This window comes from Cavia porcellus, unplaced genomic scaffold (genome assembly GCF_034190915.1).
Source record: "Cavia porcellus strain 051 isolate PalLab524CR breed Dunkin Hartley unplaced genomic scaffold, mCavPor4.1 scaffold_9, whole genome shotgun sequence".
NCBI classification, from domain to species: domain Eukaryota; kingdom Metazoa; phylum Chordata; class Mammalia; order Rodentia; family Caviidae; genus Cavia; species Cavia porcellus.
In genome coordinates, this window is record NW_026947492.1 from 38,939,965 (window position 1) to 38,956,782 (window position 16,818).

The 16,818-nt window shown below is 38.0% G+C and overlaps 1 protein-coding gene and 1 pseudogene across 1 annotated transcript in view; both read left to right on the forward strand.

Moving 5' to 3' along the window:
* Maml2 (mastermind like transcriptional coactivator 2) overlaps positions 1 to 16,818 on the forward strand; it is a 336,157-nt gene that overhangs the window by 111,706 nt on the left and 207,633 nt on the right. The gene's annotated exons all lie outside the window — the stretch shown is intronic.
* Positions 1 to 16,818, forward strand: part of LOC134477668 (large ribosomal subunit protein eL21-like) — a 134,801-nt pseudogene that overhangs the window by 106,505 nt on the left and 11,478 nt on the right.

Below are 16,818 nucleotides of genomic sequence, written 5' to 3' on the forward strand. Positions count from 1 at the left end.
TCCCTGTTTCATCCCCTTCTCCTTTCCTTCATGCCACCTCCCTCCATCTCTTGATCCCCTTCTCATCTGAGAAAAATCTATTGCCCTGCTCCTATCATCTATCTTTTATTTTACTCTTTATCTATTTTAGGGTTTTTGTCCATGAGAGAAACCATGCAGGATTTAAATTTGTGCATCTGATTTCTTTTTCTTAATGTTACAGTTTCAATGGATAGAGTTTTCTCATCTTCATTTCGCTGATAAAGAAATAGAGGCCTATACATGTAGCTGAAATAAATCTCTGCTAAGATGAAGCACAATTTCAAACCTAGGGTTGTCTGTCTCTAAATTGCTGTGGTTTTAACGGTCTCATGTATTATGAACAAAATAATAGTGTAAAAATATATAAAATGATGTAATTCCTATATTACAAATAAAATCAGAGCATGTTAAATAATACACAGAGATTATCAATCAAAAATACTTCAAAAAAACTGGTTATGAGACCAAAGAATTTGGTGTTTGTATCTCACTCTTTTATTCCTATTTATAAACCAAATTACCTATTGAAGAAAGTATATTCAGTTGCTGGGGGAAAATCTAATTTTGTAGCACTTAAATCAATCAACTTAAGGAGAGAGTTTAGAAAACATTTAACAGTACTATTGCAAATTTAAAAACAAAACAAAACCAAAAAACTGAGGTCTGCTTTTAACAAATAAAAGACTATACACCATCAGTCTAAACATTAAAATTAAAGCATAAATCAGGAAAACAAAGGGCTATGTCAAATGTGCTTTGTCATCTGAACAAATATATGCTGATAGTGACAACACTTAAAAATATATAAAAAGTTATGGTTCTTGGATTTTAAAAAAATCATAATAATTAGAGTTATTTATTATCCCACACATTTGGATTTTCTTGGGTTGGATTGGTGATGTTTCCATGAGTAACAAAATTAAATCACACATAATACACTATTAATTAATTCATAAAACTTATTTTTGCCTTTTCATAAAAATCCCTAAAGATGAGGTTATAGTGATTTTCATATTACTTATTTGGTATTGACAATAATGATCTAACTCTTAGACTTTAAGATCTTAAAAGTAACATGCAGTTTTATTCAGTGTATATAACTTGAATATATTTTCATCAAAATTGTAAATAGACATGAAAAATAAAGATTGTTTCTTATGTTATCAAGTTAATGTTTAAATCCTCAGTTTTCTAAACAATAAAATGTAAAATTCAAAGCATAATTAATGAATATGAAATTTGAATGAAGTGAAATTTTATTTTTTTAAAAATTTAATTAAATCTTATTAAATGAAATAAGTAGCAATTCTAGCATTCAATATTGACCTAATTCCCAGGGACTTTATTGCTTCTACACACACACACACACACACAGATATGCATATATATGTATATATATTTAACTTTATGAATCATAGGTATTAATACTGCAAAATGTCATCTGCCACGGTGTGCACCTGTTGGGCTCTCATGCTAAAGGGACAGGGCTCTGGGACTGTGAATTAGAACAGGAAAAGCAGCCAGAAAATGGAAGCTCTGCACTGCTGGAAAATGATACCTCATTATCCTTTTGCATTCATGCTGAGAGCAAAGACTTGACAAGTTAATTAATTTGTCTCTCTCTTACCTAAGTGCTTCTCCTGCTCCACTCTTCCCCGCCCTCCTTTTTTGTGCCATGGGTGGCCCCACAATCAGCTGAAAACCTCCCAGCTCCAGGGGAAGCAACCTTGGGCTTCCAGCAGAAGTAGATGGAGAGGCCTGGGTGCTGGGTACTAGGGTCTGGGGTTGCTATTCACCGGAGTTGTTGCTTAGGTTCACTTGTTGTACCAGCGAGGCTGAGTGCCATGTTTCAGCCAACCACACGTGTTTTAATACATTTATGTTGTGTGTTTTTGAAATGTGTGACCCCCCCCACAAAGGGTCACACTCCAAGAGGAAGGAATGGTTTCCCTGAGTCCGGTCTTCAGTCTGTTACAGCAGCTTCCCTGTTAGATGAAGGCGGAAGGGAGAGGCCACAGCAGGAAGACTTCACCTGCAAGCTTGTTCTTACTGCGAAATAGTCTGCTTCTAATAAATCACCAGAAAAATCAAAGCACATGTGAGGTCAAATGAGTGCAGGATAAAGTAGAGGTGAAAAAGAGGAGGGAATGAGGTGAAACACAGGGAATCGTATGCTGCAAACAGGGACTAAAAACCAGTCAAGAGTAGAAACACCTGAAAAATAGTTCTGGAAACTCCAGCCATTCGCGCTGCACAAGAGACTGGTCCTGCGAGTAATGAGCTTGTTGTTCTGCTCACATCTGCTTTCTATTAATGGGGAAATATCCTGAGATCTTAGAAATCTTCAGTAACAAATCAGGACCAGAGAACAATAAATAAACAAATAAATAAATAAATGGCTAAACTGCCACTCAGATCTTTTCTCTACCGTGCAGAAGCAAAGAGCTAAGGCAGTGATTTTGGTTTTGTGGTTAAAGACAAGTACTAACCAGCTTTTCAAGTGGCTCGTAGTTGTCCATGTTGTATTCTTGTAATTGAAACAATATTTCCCATTCTCCCCAGAGTGATCATTTGAAAGGTGGGATCTCTAACCTTGGGTACAGCCTGGCCTCCTCCGTGTTATCCTATTCCCAAAATGACAGAGGACACAGAATAGCTTGGTCACACCAAAGGCTACAGGAATGTTGCTCACAAAGCCAGTTCTGACACTAAGGGAAACAACCCAGGCCTTTGAGTCTTGGTAAATACGGCATGATTTTAAAGTCGTTTGTCAATAAAAGCTGAATAGATGAGAACTGCAGAACATGTTGTTCTCTGTGGGTAACTGTGAAAACAGCAAGGTCCATGGCTTTAAGTCTAAACAACCAGGAACTGTGAATTCTCACCCAGACTCCTGTAGTTTCTCCTGTAGTTGCTAAGGCTGATCTACAATATTGTGGTGAAGCTGTTGTTTATTAATGACCATAGCAATAATAACACTATGTTGTGAACTCATTTTAGGGGAGTGCGTGTCTTAATTGCTCAATAAATACTTGCTCATTAATTGAGACAACAACTTCTCATGGAATACCTTCATATAAAAAGGTACTGGGTACTAATGCAAAAGCACAGCTGGAACCTTCCAAGAAATTACAGTCTTATGGTTCTTATGCCAGTGAATGACCCAGAATGACACTAATGCTGCTTTATTTTTTAACTTCTTGTAAAAAGCATTTTGAATTTTGTTTTTGGAAAAAAGTGGCTAGAAGATTCAGGATGTACTTGAAACATGTATTTTATTTTTTGTTTCGTTTCGTTTTGGTTTGGTTTGTTTTTTTTAACACGTCCTAAAATTAAGAAAATCGTACTGTTCTTCAAGTTATTCTATTGATTATAACACAAGCAGAAATAAGTATTAAGAACCCAACTTTATGCTGAAAACCCATTCTCAGGCCAAAACAATCATTTTGCATTTGTGACAGCATTTCCTATTTCATTTCCCGTTTCTCATTCTTTTTTAAACATTGCAATAGGATATGCAGTATGTATGACTTCAGATTGCAATAAAGAGACTCCCACTTAGCTTTTAAGTTATGCAACTTCCTCACTGGTGACGGAGAGCAAAATAAATAGGCAGTAAATAATCAATAAAGAGTCAGGCAGGAAGTATGTGGTGATTTGGAGTCCCAAGAGGGTTCACCATGTCCGGTACCACTAAGGAAACAAATCTCTAAAGCAGTTAGAGTGTTCCTGCCTCTCGCAGCACAGGGGCTTAAATGTACAGGTTTAAAGGAATACAGGGGAGCAGAGAAGTGAGAGTGAAGTCTGTCCCCTCTGCAGAGTGGATGAGGGTCACTCAGATGTCCAGTGGCACTGTTTTCCTTCCCATAGGCAGCTGGGATTCAGAGCTATTGTCCTGTTAGTCCCACTTGGACAGTCAATTCTGCTTATCAGGGTCTGATAAGCAATAGTTATGGTGAAGGATTTAGAGACAATAAGGATAGATTTCATGTCATGTATAATGACCTATCACCACTTAGAATCTTAGCATTTCTCAAGAATTGATAATATACATGTACCATGTCATTTAGCATTCATAACCATGCTATTATTTACCTCACTTTGCTGAGAGATTAAAGATAGGAAACTGACTTCCAAAACTATAACGAGGCAGGACGTCGTTAAGAACTAAAATGGGTCTGATTCCAGGGTCCACGCTCTGGATCATACTGTTAGACTGCCGCTACCTGTACTCCCCTCCCTTGGGAAGATGGTAAACATATTTAGCATACTATGTTAAATGTGAAGTGAGTGTGTAAAGGAAAATTGCTGGAGAGATGGGACAGTGGAGAACTCCCATTTGAGAAGAACTGGGAGCCCCTATGCAGGAGGTAGAGTTGAAACGGTTTCTACACCATGATAGGTGCTTAGATTTAGAGGTGACGAGTGCACAGGAATGGTTTTTAAGATGTCATATTTTATCTTCTTATTCATCTTGACTGGCACTAATGAACATTAAAGGTTTCAACAAAACTATGTTAAGCACCCACTATAGGAAGGGCATTATTTTTGTTTCTTTAAAGTTTTTTTTAACATACCTAAAAGGAAGGACTGGTTAATCTCCAGTAACTAGATCCATTAAACCTGGAGCCAGAAGGCTATATGTAGCCTTTAGATTGGCTTGTGGGGCAGTCTCCACTTTAACACATACCCATGAAAAAGAATGGCCCCTTGGGAATGCGGCAGCCTACAATCAGTAGATAATGGCAAATGCGATAATAATTCAAATGCCTCCAGATATAGGATTGTGAGATATGTCAAATAAAATTCAGGAGGCTCAGTTAGATGTGAATTTCAGATAAATTATAAAGTGAACAATTTTTAGCATACATAGTCCCAATTATATAAATATGGGACATATTTATAACTGGGAAAGAAACCACATTGTTTACCTGAAATTCAGATTTAACTTATATTTTTATCTGGCTCAGACAGGAATGGGAGGGCAAATTCTGTGATTAGAATATATTTGGCATGCATGACTCTCCTATTTGAAGACATCAAATTGTTTAACCTCCACCTAGTAAAAAAGAAAATAATATCCCTAATGTTGTCCACCTTCAAATAATATGTTCTTGCCTAAAATAATACTAATGGAGCAGAAAAGTTACATCACAAAACTTTGTGGAACTAATATAAACGTGTGTGTGTGTGTGTGTGTGTTTCCTACCTGAACTATGCATTTAAGAAACCTAACCTTTAGATAAGTCAGGGTTGACCCAAGGAAATCTCTTGCTCTTCATCAAGATAAAATGCACTTTGTGCAGTGTACCCTGAGGATAAAAAAGAACAAACTGGAAACTGCATTTCAAAGTAATGCCCCCATTAAAGATGACAGTTAAGTGGGGTTCACGGAGAAGGCATGGTGCCTTAGGATTGAATTGTAAGAATGATGGTTGTTTTGGAGTTGGAGTCAAATATCAGCCTTTAAACCAAGTCAAAGCCAGGACTGCAGCTGCCTTCTGTCACTGACACTGCTGTGAAAAAATTCAAAAGGCACACTCAAACGTTTTTTCTAATACATTTTTCAAAACAATTTGGAATTAACGCGAGCACCCCAAAGGAGAAAGTGAATATATTTACCCACTCAATGTGTAGTTTACCTGCCGTCATTTAGTAAGAGAAACTATTTTGGAGAGAAAGGTTACTCCAAGAGAATTTAAAGCATGAAAAGCAAAATGAGGTCTTGAAGAGGTGGGCAGGGGACATTTTAAAGCAGTTTGGATATAAATCATTTCAGATCATGAGTCTCACAGATTACCAGCATCTGCTAAACCCAGAAAGTTAAAAATTCTCTAAAATTGTTTTAATCTTTCTATGGACATTTTACCAAACAAGTAAAAGTTTGGCAAAACACTGGGTTAAGAGTTCTAAGAATGAACAATCAAAAAGACAATGCATAAACTAATCTAACAACTATATAGTAAAACCAAATATTTATAATATAGCTGAACTACTCTGTGATTCTCAAAAGGTATAGTACTTTATTAGGGTGACACATGCTGAGCTATGCAACTACCTGGAAAGTTGTCAACCACTACAGTTATTTCTGGTCCATCCTATTCCTTCAAAAAGAAAGGAAGAATTAAATATTGGAGCTATAAAACAGGAAGAGGAATCTATAAAGCAAAAGTAATTCGAGGGAAGGTGATGGAATACATTCTCATTGAGTGGTGTTCTTTAAGTTAAAGCATGAAATTTAAACATGTTGTTCCTGGGAGTCTGTTTATATACCATGCTCCTAGCAGGAACATTGTAAAGTAACCATTTAGCACCCTGTAAAGCGTATTATCAGTATCTAGGGGTGACGTTACCACATCCTATAACGTTTTTACTTCTTTAAGTGGACAATGAATTTGCACTTCTCTGTTTTTTAGTAAATGAATAGGAACAAGCATTCTCAGTTTCCATTGCTGCATTTCAAGATCAAGGGAAGTATTTCAATGATATGGGAAGTATAAGTTGACTAATTATAAAATAGCTAAGCAAATGCTATTTATATTTGAGTAAGACAAACACTATAGCACATAATAAACACTAATTAAAGTGGTTGTGTTGGCAGCATCTATGCATATGTTTACTTAGATCATCTTCACTGTCCATCTCAACAAGCTCTTCCCCTGCTCTAACACGCTCTGCCCTCCGGCCATGCCCAAGTCTCCAGCACTTTACAGCATGGCCTCGTACATGTCCACCTGCTATTGCACATTGTTCTACCATGATGGAATTCCCCACTGTCCTCTGTCTCCCTGGTGAAACTTTGTTCTTCAATGCTCAACTCAAAAGTCCCACCCTGACCTCAACCCCAACTGAGTACAGTTCACTGTGGCGCCCCAGGCCTGACTCATGCCTGTTGAAAAGCATGTGACATTGATTCCTAGTGGTTTCTCTGCTTTCTTCTCTGAGAGAGCCTCATGCTTCTTCAGAACAGGGATTGCCTTTTTAGGCTTTGTGTTTTGAGAACTAAGTTTGATTTGTGGCCCACTTGGCTGACCAGTAAGCATTTGTTCAATGTGTGAGTGATACGGATGTGTGACAGAACTGGACCCTCAGGAGGGTCCAGGGTCTAGAAGAAGCTAGACACCAGGCATATCCATGTAGAACTTCTAAACTGCAAAGTATGGAACTTAATAGGGAATTTACAACAGTCAAGAGAGGCTAGATAAAATTCCATGGAATTCAGCATGGAAAACACTGGGAAGACTTCATGGAGAGGGTGAAAGCTGAGGTGCTCTTTAAGAGCTGTATTAAAAGGAGAAGGCAGTGGCCCTAGGATGCTCATGAGGGGCAGAACCGTCAGAGGACAAAAGGACGACCGTGGTTAAAGCCCTTTTTGTTCTCTATCATGTGAAAGTAGGAATCTTGTTCCAGTATCCAATCCTACATCTTCTTCATCTGATCTAAAGACTCCTAAAAGGGTGCTCACTAATGAATTTTGGGGTCAGTTTGTGTAGTTCCCCGGGCTGGGGACAAAAGAAGCTGTAAAGATGATGTAAGATATTTTTTAGCAAATTAGTACGTATCTCTGCTTCAAAATATGTCGTACTGGCCTTAACCTTAAACTCGTTCGCCTGTTCTTTTCTGTTTTTATAATGTTATGAAATGTGTTTGGTAGTCCTTTTGGCCTAATAGTAAAACGCTCAAAACACATTTTCATTCTCCAACCTTGTCACAAACGGTGGCTCTCTGGTTTATGCACTCGAATATATCATTGGATTGAAAGAGGTCTGAAAGGTCAGGGGTGAGGAGGACCCTCCAGGGGACCAGAGGCAGCCGCGGTAGCGAGGCTGCCGCTGCAGGTGTGGGAGAAGCGCGGGACCAGCGGGCTGCTGCAGGGTCCGCAGCCAGTGAGGAGCCTGCTGAGGCGTCATCCGTCTGCTCCTCCTCCCTGCATCACACCCAGCAAACCACTAACCATTTCCTGCCCCGGATGTTCTCATTCTGGCCAAAGGGGACGGCAGCATGCATTCTTCAGAGCAACTACTGACCAGTGTCTCCTTCAGAGACCCCTCAGAGAAACGCTGATGAAGAAGTTTGAGAATGAAACAAAGGGAGTAAAACTAACAGGAAGTGGAAGAGCCAGAGCGACCCCAAAGTACCTCTTCTGATGTGAGAGAAGTCATAAAGCCTATGTGTTACTCGGGAGGATGCACACACTGGGCCTCCCGGCTCTGCAGCTCGGCAGGCTGCGCTCCTGTTGTGAGGAGCACGGAATCCTCTGGGTTTGTCTGCACTGGAACTGACCCAGGTCTCCCAGCCCCCTCCCAGCTTCATACAAACCCAAGTGGCCTCTTCACTCCTGTACACAAATGACTCATAATTTCGTGAGGCGCAAAAGCAGTTCCTTAAACAGTTTTCCTTTGTGTGCAAAGGTGGAGGGGACCTTAAAAGGCATGTCTCTTTCTGGCTGGTTCTCAAATTGGGAAACAAGAAGGTAGCAGACAACTGGACCTAAAATCAACTACGCAAGATCAACCATGACCGTGAGTCATAACCAACCTGAAGAGGCATGTGGTTCTTTCATAAGTTTCGTCTTTTGCTCTCTAATTGGACCTGAGTTTAAAATATCAGTTCCCATGAAAGGCCAGTGCATGTGCATTTAGGATATTTTTATACAAATGAATGTAATTAAGTACTTAAGAAAGCCCCAACACAACAAAAACAAGAACAATATCAAAGACAACAAATGGATAGTGATAGATACATTAATTTCCTTCCCTATAACCACCATTTTTGCTGTCTGTACCTCTATTATGTACCATTTTTGCTGTCTGTACCTCTATTATGTATCTGTATACTATTATGGTGATCATCTCAAATTACACATAAAATATTTTTTAAATTAAATAATTAAAAATAACCAACTTAAGGAGAAGTTACTTTTCAGTGTTTAGCAAACATCAGTCACTTGAGAACTTCTAAAATGCAGCTGACTTTAGAAGGTAGTGTGAATAAAGAATCACTGCTATTTGAGATTGAAAAGAAAAAAAAATTGGGCCATGGACCTAAAAACCAAGTCGTCAGAATGCTCCACATGGCTACTCATTTCTCATCTGGAAGATAACAACCACAACCGTTCCTGGAGTTTTCTTGGTTGTTCAAACCTTACGCCTTGGAATGAGTATATGTACTGGCAACATTAACAAATATTTCCTCTTTTGTGATACATTAGCACAGAGGAGCAGGAGACCATTTGGGAAAATGGGCACTGATGACTCTGGAGAGATTCTGCCATTTGCAACATGTAATCTTCATAATAATCCCAATAAATTAGTGCTTCTTCCTCCATTTTGTAGATTTTTTAAAAACACAAGCTTAGAAAAATTAGATAATTTGTGCAGGGTCTAGTGAGCTATAAGTGAAAGTGCTTAGATTTTAATCCAGAAATTCTTGACTGAAAATATATGCTTCATCCACCTTATCAATTTCAGAATAACCTAGACATGGGTGCTCAGACCTGTGTTAGAAACATGCTTTCCTTTAGTTCCAAGGAAACATTCGCTATTACTCAACTGTTCAGAATGCATGTGTATGACACCCCATGGGAATTCTAAGTATCTATATTAACCAAAATGAGAAAGAAAAAAGACTTTCACTATACATAAACTCATATATATTATGTACATCATGTGTAAGACTGTATGGTATCGTTGTTTCAAGACTGGGGATGAAAATAATTAAAATTTGTAGTTGGGCACCTGTGTCCACTTTAACTTGATCTGTGTTGTTTAACATTTCTTTACAAAGCTCTCAGATACATTGTTAGCCTGTCTGATTCTGTTGTCTGGAGACCACAAAGTATTTCACATCTTACCCAGGGAACGGATCACTTTTAAGGAAGGGAGAGTATTCTTTTCTGACTTTTCCTAATTTAAACTCATTGAATGTTACTTCAATTGCCATTTTAAGGGCAAAGGAAAAGCAATGCATCTGCAAAGCCTCTGTCACTTTCCATGCGATGACTAATGGTGGGGAACTCAAAACCTTATTCGTGGTATCTTTTGGAGTGCAGACAATTCAACACTCTCTTGGGATGAGTAAATATCAGCCTGTTCCCAGGAAGATTAACGGGTTAGATGATGGAGGAAAAGTTGCTCCTTCTTAGTGGGCTGTACTTAAACTGCCACCTACACTTCTTAAGGCAGAGTCTCCAGATGATCTATTTCCATCATGCTACGATTTCTGAAAAGAATAGATATTTAGACTGTCTTGAGGGTATAGTAGTTTCTTTCCAAGACATTAATTTGATCACAAAGTTAATGTTTGCTAATGTAATGTACTCACTGACCTTTAGAAGACCGTAAAAGAGAATAGAATCAGGAAATATAAATTCTAGGGTTCCCTATTACTAGACATATACTTGAAGACAAATTCTCAATTTCTTTCCCTGGTGTAGGTAGCAATACCCCCCCCCCAAAGTCTAATATTGAGAAAAAAGAAGGAAGACTATCTAGGTACTTTGAAAATTCTGAGTCCCAGTGGGAGGTTGGGCTAAATTTGAAGGCCCAGACTTGAAACTTCAATTTTTTATTTATCACCTATGTGAGTAATTTTCTGAAACTCCTGTATCATTGTTACTTATTCTGTAAAATGGGCTAAAAATAGTCCCTTCCTCCTAAAATACTTCTAAGGGCCTAAGGAATTCTTGACAAACTCAGGTTGGAGAAGCCCAAAGAATTCTTGTCACTTCATCTTATTATAAGACGAGAAAGCAGAGGCCTTGGTTATAAAGTAACTTTCCTAAGTTCATTCATCAACAAATACTTTTGAGTTGTATCAGTAATATTCCTGTAGGAATTCAAGCTTAAATTACCACGGTACCTCAATTCGTAGAGGAAAAAATGTTTTTAACTGGTAGGAGTTTGCTCCTTTGCTGACTTTTTAATGGGCTGATGACTCATTTATAACTGATCTAAATGTCTCCCTCCTTCTCCTCCTGTCTTCTGCCCTCTCTGTCCTGGGCCTTGTTTTCCTTGGTAACACTTCTCCTGGGGAGACTGTGAAAGTGGCGACAGTGAATCAACTTCTTGTTAGCAGCCCTGTCTCTTGAGATACAAGGCTCGCTCCTTTGCTGCTGCCTGATAAAACCCTGAAGATCCCTGCTTCCTAAAAGGCTATTTGGCCTTCCAAATTGCTGCTTGCCTCTTTCTGTTCTTTCCTGTCTGCTGGACCCTCTTCACTAGGGGCCTGTCCTTGGGCTTCCCTCTGAATTTCTTTCTTTCTGTCTGTCTCTCTGCCTTTCTCTCTTCCTCTTCCCTCTCTCCCTACTTCCCCTGCTCTTCCTTCTCTCCATCCCTCTCTCCCTCCCTTTCTCCAGGTTGGTGATCGCTGTACTCTTGCATCCTCAGACACCATCTGATACTAACTAAAATCCACTGTCCTTAACCTGAATTCCTGTGTTAGCTTTCAGGTCCTGATGCCTCTTGGATAGCTCGGTCTCCCAGACACATAAACATAATGTAGCCATAATGAGTCTATTAATCCCCCTTCTCCAAATAGGTGTAAACACACACGTGCGCACATGCATCGCTTGCTTCTGTAGGCTCGTTACTCTGGTTTTCTGTGTCTCTTGCCCGTGCTCTATATTCACCCAGTTTTCTAATCATTTTCATTTCATCTTGAAATTTTCTGTGAATCAGGCTTCCCTTTCCTGTTACTAATAGAGTCACCTCAATTCAGCATTTATTCTTTTTCTTACTATATTATGAGAATAGCTTCTAAATTTTTTTGGTGGTGTAGTTATCTCCATTCTATCTAATCTGTTCTCTGTATACTGCCAGAGATAATTTTCAAAAACCAAGTTCTTTGTTGAACTTTTAGTGGCAAAAGGAGTTAGAGCCTCGCTGCCTCCAAAGAATCTCAACTAATATATTAGCAAAGATCCCAGTTTCAAGTTCCAACCTCTTTCCGCCCTTTCCCGAACCAAAGTGTGACATGGGCCATCAGGTTCCATTCATGATCTGTTTGCCGCTTTCTCTAAGGACTTACCTGACCTGGGATGTGTGACTTCCTCCCTGGAATTTCTGTCTGTACCACTCATCTCCTTTCCTATTCTAGTGTCTCTGTAATTCATTCTTCAAGAAGGCAAAGGCTTTTTTTTTATCCTTCCTTGCATAATTTTGTAGTACTTATTTGTTCTTCTGCATATTCACAGCCCTTCACTCCTAATTTTATATTTTACTTTTTACATCCATCTCTTCCCCCAAAAAACTGAGCTCATCAAATTGAATATTAGATATGTAGTATCTTCCTTCAACACTCTAAATGGATTCCAATAAATACATAAAATGAAGTCAATGTAACATGTAGTTTAGGGCTGTAGTGTTAGATGTGAAGCTCCAGAAAGAAAGAGACAAAAAATTTCAAAATTTAGGCATTTATAACTAAATCAATTTTATTTACATATGTTCTAATAGAAAATAGTGTCATAAATTGAATGACATGTTCCTACACTGCCTTCAAAAAACTTTATGGTATACAGTTAAAGATTTAACACTGTACCTAGAGATAAAAAGCAATAATAGTAATTATAGTAACTAACATTATTGGACACTTTCTATATGCTAATTTTGTGCCAAGTACTTTCCATGCATCATTTATTCTGCTCAGTTTCTCTTTGACAGTTTCTAGTATGACATCTGTTTTAGACATGAGCAAACGAGACTTTAGAGGTTGAGTAACATTTGAAGGGTATGCAAATAACATTTAGAGATTTGATCATTCTCTGTTAAATGAATGAATGCCTTTAAATCACCTTGAACCTTTCCTAATTAGTGATAGATCATTTTATAAAATTTTGTAAACTGTGTTTAACACTTAAAATGATAGGTATACTGTAGTCATTACTGAGAAGAAAGGAAAAATAAAATTCCTTGCAGATCATCAAAATCAAGTATTTTTAACTAGTGGTTGTCTAAATCCATGCCTTTAGTTTGTTTTTAAAAGTCTGCTATCAGAATCTTGAGCTTATTATAAAAAGTGCCAGTTTGTGATTCTTGGATCTATAACTCTTTCTAGAGTAGAAATATAAGAAAAAATACTTCTTTAAAATTGGATAATTATGGAAATGACCGGCTAATACATTATTAAACTATGCTTAATTATTCCATGTATGATGGGAGATTTTGAAGACCGTTGCTTGCTACAAGAAATAGTTTTCTGCTGGAAAATAATTTAAAAATTAATAATGAATTTTATGTAAATATACTCAAAAATTACATTTAAAATGTACATTAAAATGTAAAATTACATTGTAAATATCTTAGGTTTTATAATTCCTTTTCCAGGGTAATTATCATCAAAATATATGCCTATATAACAAGTTACCAATGTAGTTATTTTTTTCTTTATTTGTGATTCCTAGAACTCAATTTGTGAGTTATTGATGGCAATGGGACCTCCTTTATTATAAAGGAGATCTTGCATCTAAAAAATTTTGTGAATTTTAGTTTTCCAAGTTTTTAGTTGTTTTCTGCAAATATCCCAGAAAGTAATTAACCTTTATATCTTTATCACATCCATAAGTAATTGAATAGAGCAACTCTCAAAAATACAGTCTCTTTAGCTCAGTGGCATAAGTAATTGCCTTGCAAGCAGGCGGTCATGAGTTCGATCCCTGGTACCGATAAAAATGAAAAAGACAAAAAAAAAAAAATACAGTCTCTTGGGGTTAGTCTCATAGATTCTGACTTGATGGGCCTTGGAGGGAACCAAGGAACTGCAATTTAACAAATATCTTAATGGTTCTAACATATGTGGTCTTCTGGACCTCAAAAACTTTAACTTAATAGATAATTGATATACCTTGTTATTCATGAACAGGTGAGATGGACACAAAAGTAAAAAGAAAAACTGGTAAGGTGCCAAATTCAAAGTTCATTCCACTTAAAAGGTCATTTAAGTCTAAGTCTTCCTTGATTCTCATGTACATCTGGGCCCTATTGCTTCAAGTATGTCCAAGTACAATAAATAAAACAAGAGTCCTCTTAACTGGCTATGAAAACTCAGCAAACATGGCATAATGGCCATCTCAACACTTGGGAGGCTGAGGCAGGAAGGTTTCTGTGAGTTCGAGGCCAGCTTGAACTACATAGTGAGACTATGTCTCAAAAAAAAAAAAAAAAAGAAAGAAAGAAAGAAAGACTTCTTCCTAACTAGTTCCTTTTTTAATAGTTCCAGAAATCCAGAAATCAGAGCTGAAATGCTAAAATTTTAGAGCTGAGTGAACAAAACATTCTTAAATTACATTTTATTCTTGGGTGCCAGACACATTGAATTTGTAACACAAAACACTGAAATAATAAAAAACAGGTGCCCTGACAAGTTGCTTTCATAATTGGGAAACTAAGAGGTGATATATTTTTGAAAGAATTTTAACTTCTTAACCCCAGTGGATGGGCCTGGTGCCCTTCCTATATCTTGAATAAGATAGAGATCAGGGGGAATATCATGCCTAAGAGTTCAGAAAATGAAAAGTTACACTAATAATACTTTTTAAGACTTAGGGAAAATAAATCTTTTTAAAGTTCACTGTCAGTTGCTAAAAGTGCTTGTTCACTATGACCGGAGACTCTTAAGTTTGGGAACTTAGAAAAAACCTTACAAGAGCGTTAGTAGGGAGAAAACAGGAAGACAACTTCCTTTCTAAACGTACACCATTTCCTCGAGAGGAAATGAGGGCTTAAAAAAAGCTCTTTGTTGGCTTTGTAACAGACAGACGTCTATTTAGTGATGACCATATATGTTTATACAACCCAGAACATTGACCATTAATAAAAATAAATCCTGCAAGTACCTTCTGTATTTAACAATGGCAAGGTGCAGAGCTCTTGAGTTAGTTAGTGTAGTATTTGCTGTGTTTTGAGATCATCATAGGTTTACTCATAGCTTGACAGTAATACTCACTTGACAGTTTTTAAGAGACAGCAGTTGAGCACCACACTGCAGGATGGACTTGTGTTATACTCTTCTTTCGCTTATATTGGCATCACCTGGGCACCCACACTAGCTAGCAGGCAGTGAAGCAAGGCCCAGGCATTGCACTGCATGCCAGGACACAGCCTCACCTCAGGTGTGCACAGGTAGAAAGAAGCAGCCATTGGGTTTGATGCAGGTGACAATCATCTGTGATTAGTTGGGCTCTGCCTGCAGCTTTTCTGTAACAAACTTTATTTAAGAATGTAGCATTAAAGTGACCACAATTTATCGACCAGTTTGGGGATTAGGAGCATAAGCCATGAATTACTAGAAGCGAAGAGTCCCTCAATCTAGGAGGGTAATGTCCATGACATACATTGATTTTAAACAGTACTTTTAATGTTAGGTTGGGTGTTTGGACAGAATTTTCCCTACAAATCTTTAAAGGGGCTTTTAAAAGGGCTGTCACGGCTGACAGTCTTTGCAGCACAGCATTACACACCGGAAGGAAAATCAACCAAAAGTTTGCTCTGAGTAGCCCAAAGTCATAGGTTTCCAGATTGCAATGGAGAACTCTAACTGGTATAGTTATGAAAACAAGTCCTTGTCTAGAGGACAGAGTAAATCTCTTCACCCTTGTTTTTCCATTAAAATTACAAAGTATTTGATAAATAATGTTGTGGAATGCATAGTTACCACAAAATCCACACTGAATGAGGAAACGCTGATTTTCTCACATACTTGATGTTATTTGTGTGTGAAGTTGGGCAGTAAGAACAAAAGTGGCTGTCAAGTGTGACTTTAGGTCCCAAGAGAACACAATGCAATGGGTCACCTGATGGCCTTCATCCTATTGACAGTCAGTCTAACAATTTCAGTACCTCTGCAGGAATAGAAACTTTCCAGTGGGACCACGCACTTTTCTTTGTCTTACTACTAATCAGTCACCACAATCATCCATTTGCCCAAAATAGACTTATTTGTAATGACATATCAACTGAACATGTTTTCTGTGCTCACAAAGCATTTCATTTGGAAAAAATCAAGGAATTATTCCTGTATAAAAGACCTCATTGCTGCATCTGCTCAATAAAGAAAATTAATTCCATCAAAACACAAATTAGGAAGGCAGTTAGAATCAGAAAGCTCATTGTATTGCCAAATATATCAGTTTTTCTTTAGGTGGCTTCCCTTGATGACTGACTTAGTCAATGTGAGAAAAATACCTTAAAGTTTCAGAACAAGAAGTAGTTTTGTTTCCCTTTTAAGGATCAATACCTTATAGTGCCCTCCTGTTTTTGCTTTAAGCCAGATATCAGAGCATCTTTCTAAAGCAGTAACAAAGAAAGTGGAAATGGAAGATACATTTTGACCTTTGAGAGGAGAGAAGTGAGAAGGATTCTGATGGCAGGTGACCTACAGCTGTCACCTCTCAGTCAGAAGAGCAGAAGCCAACCTCGAAGGAGCTGTGACATCTGGGCTTTTGCAAGCATAATCCGCCTGTTTGCCAGCCAAGTACACTGAGCCCGAGAGCCAAGCATAAGCGACAGTTTAAGCAACATCAATCACAGAACTGCACTCGCTACTGTGTTTGAAGGAGTCCCCTGACTAGCCTGGTGTTTCAGCACTCAGTACTAGTCAATGATGGTTGGTTACGTTGAGTTAAATTTAGGTTGATCCTCTCAAAGAGAATGAGCTGTGTTATTTTATTTAAACCTCAAGTACACTGCCTGGAATATACTAGACCCTGAACATGCTGGATGGTTGAACACATCATGGAGGACCTGCAATGTATTAAGTAAGGCCCAGGGATTGTCTCTAGTTCACTCATAGTCTTACAGA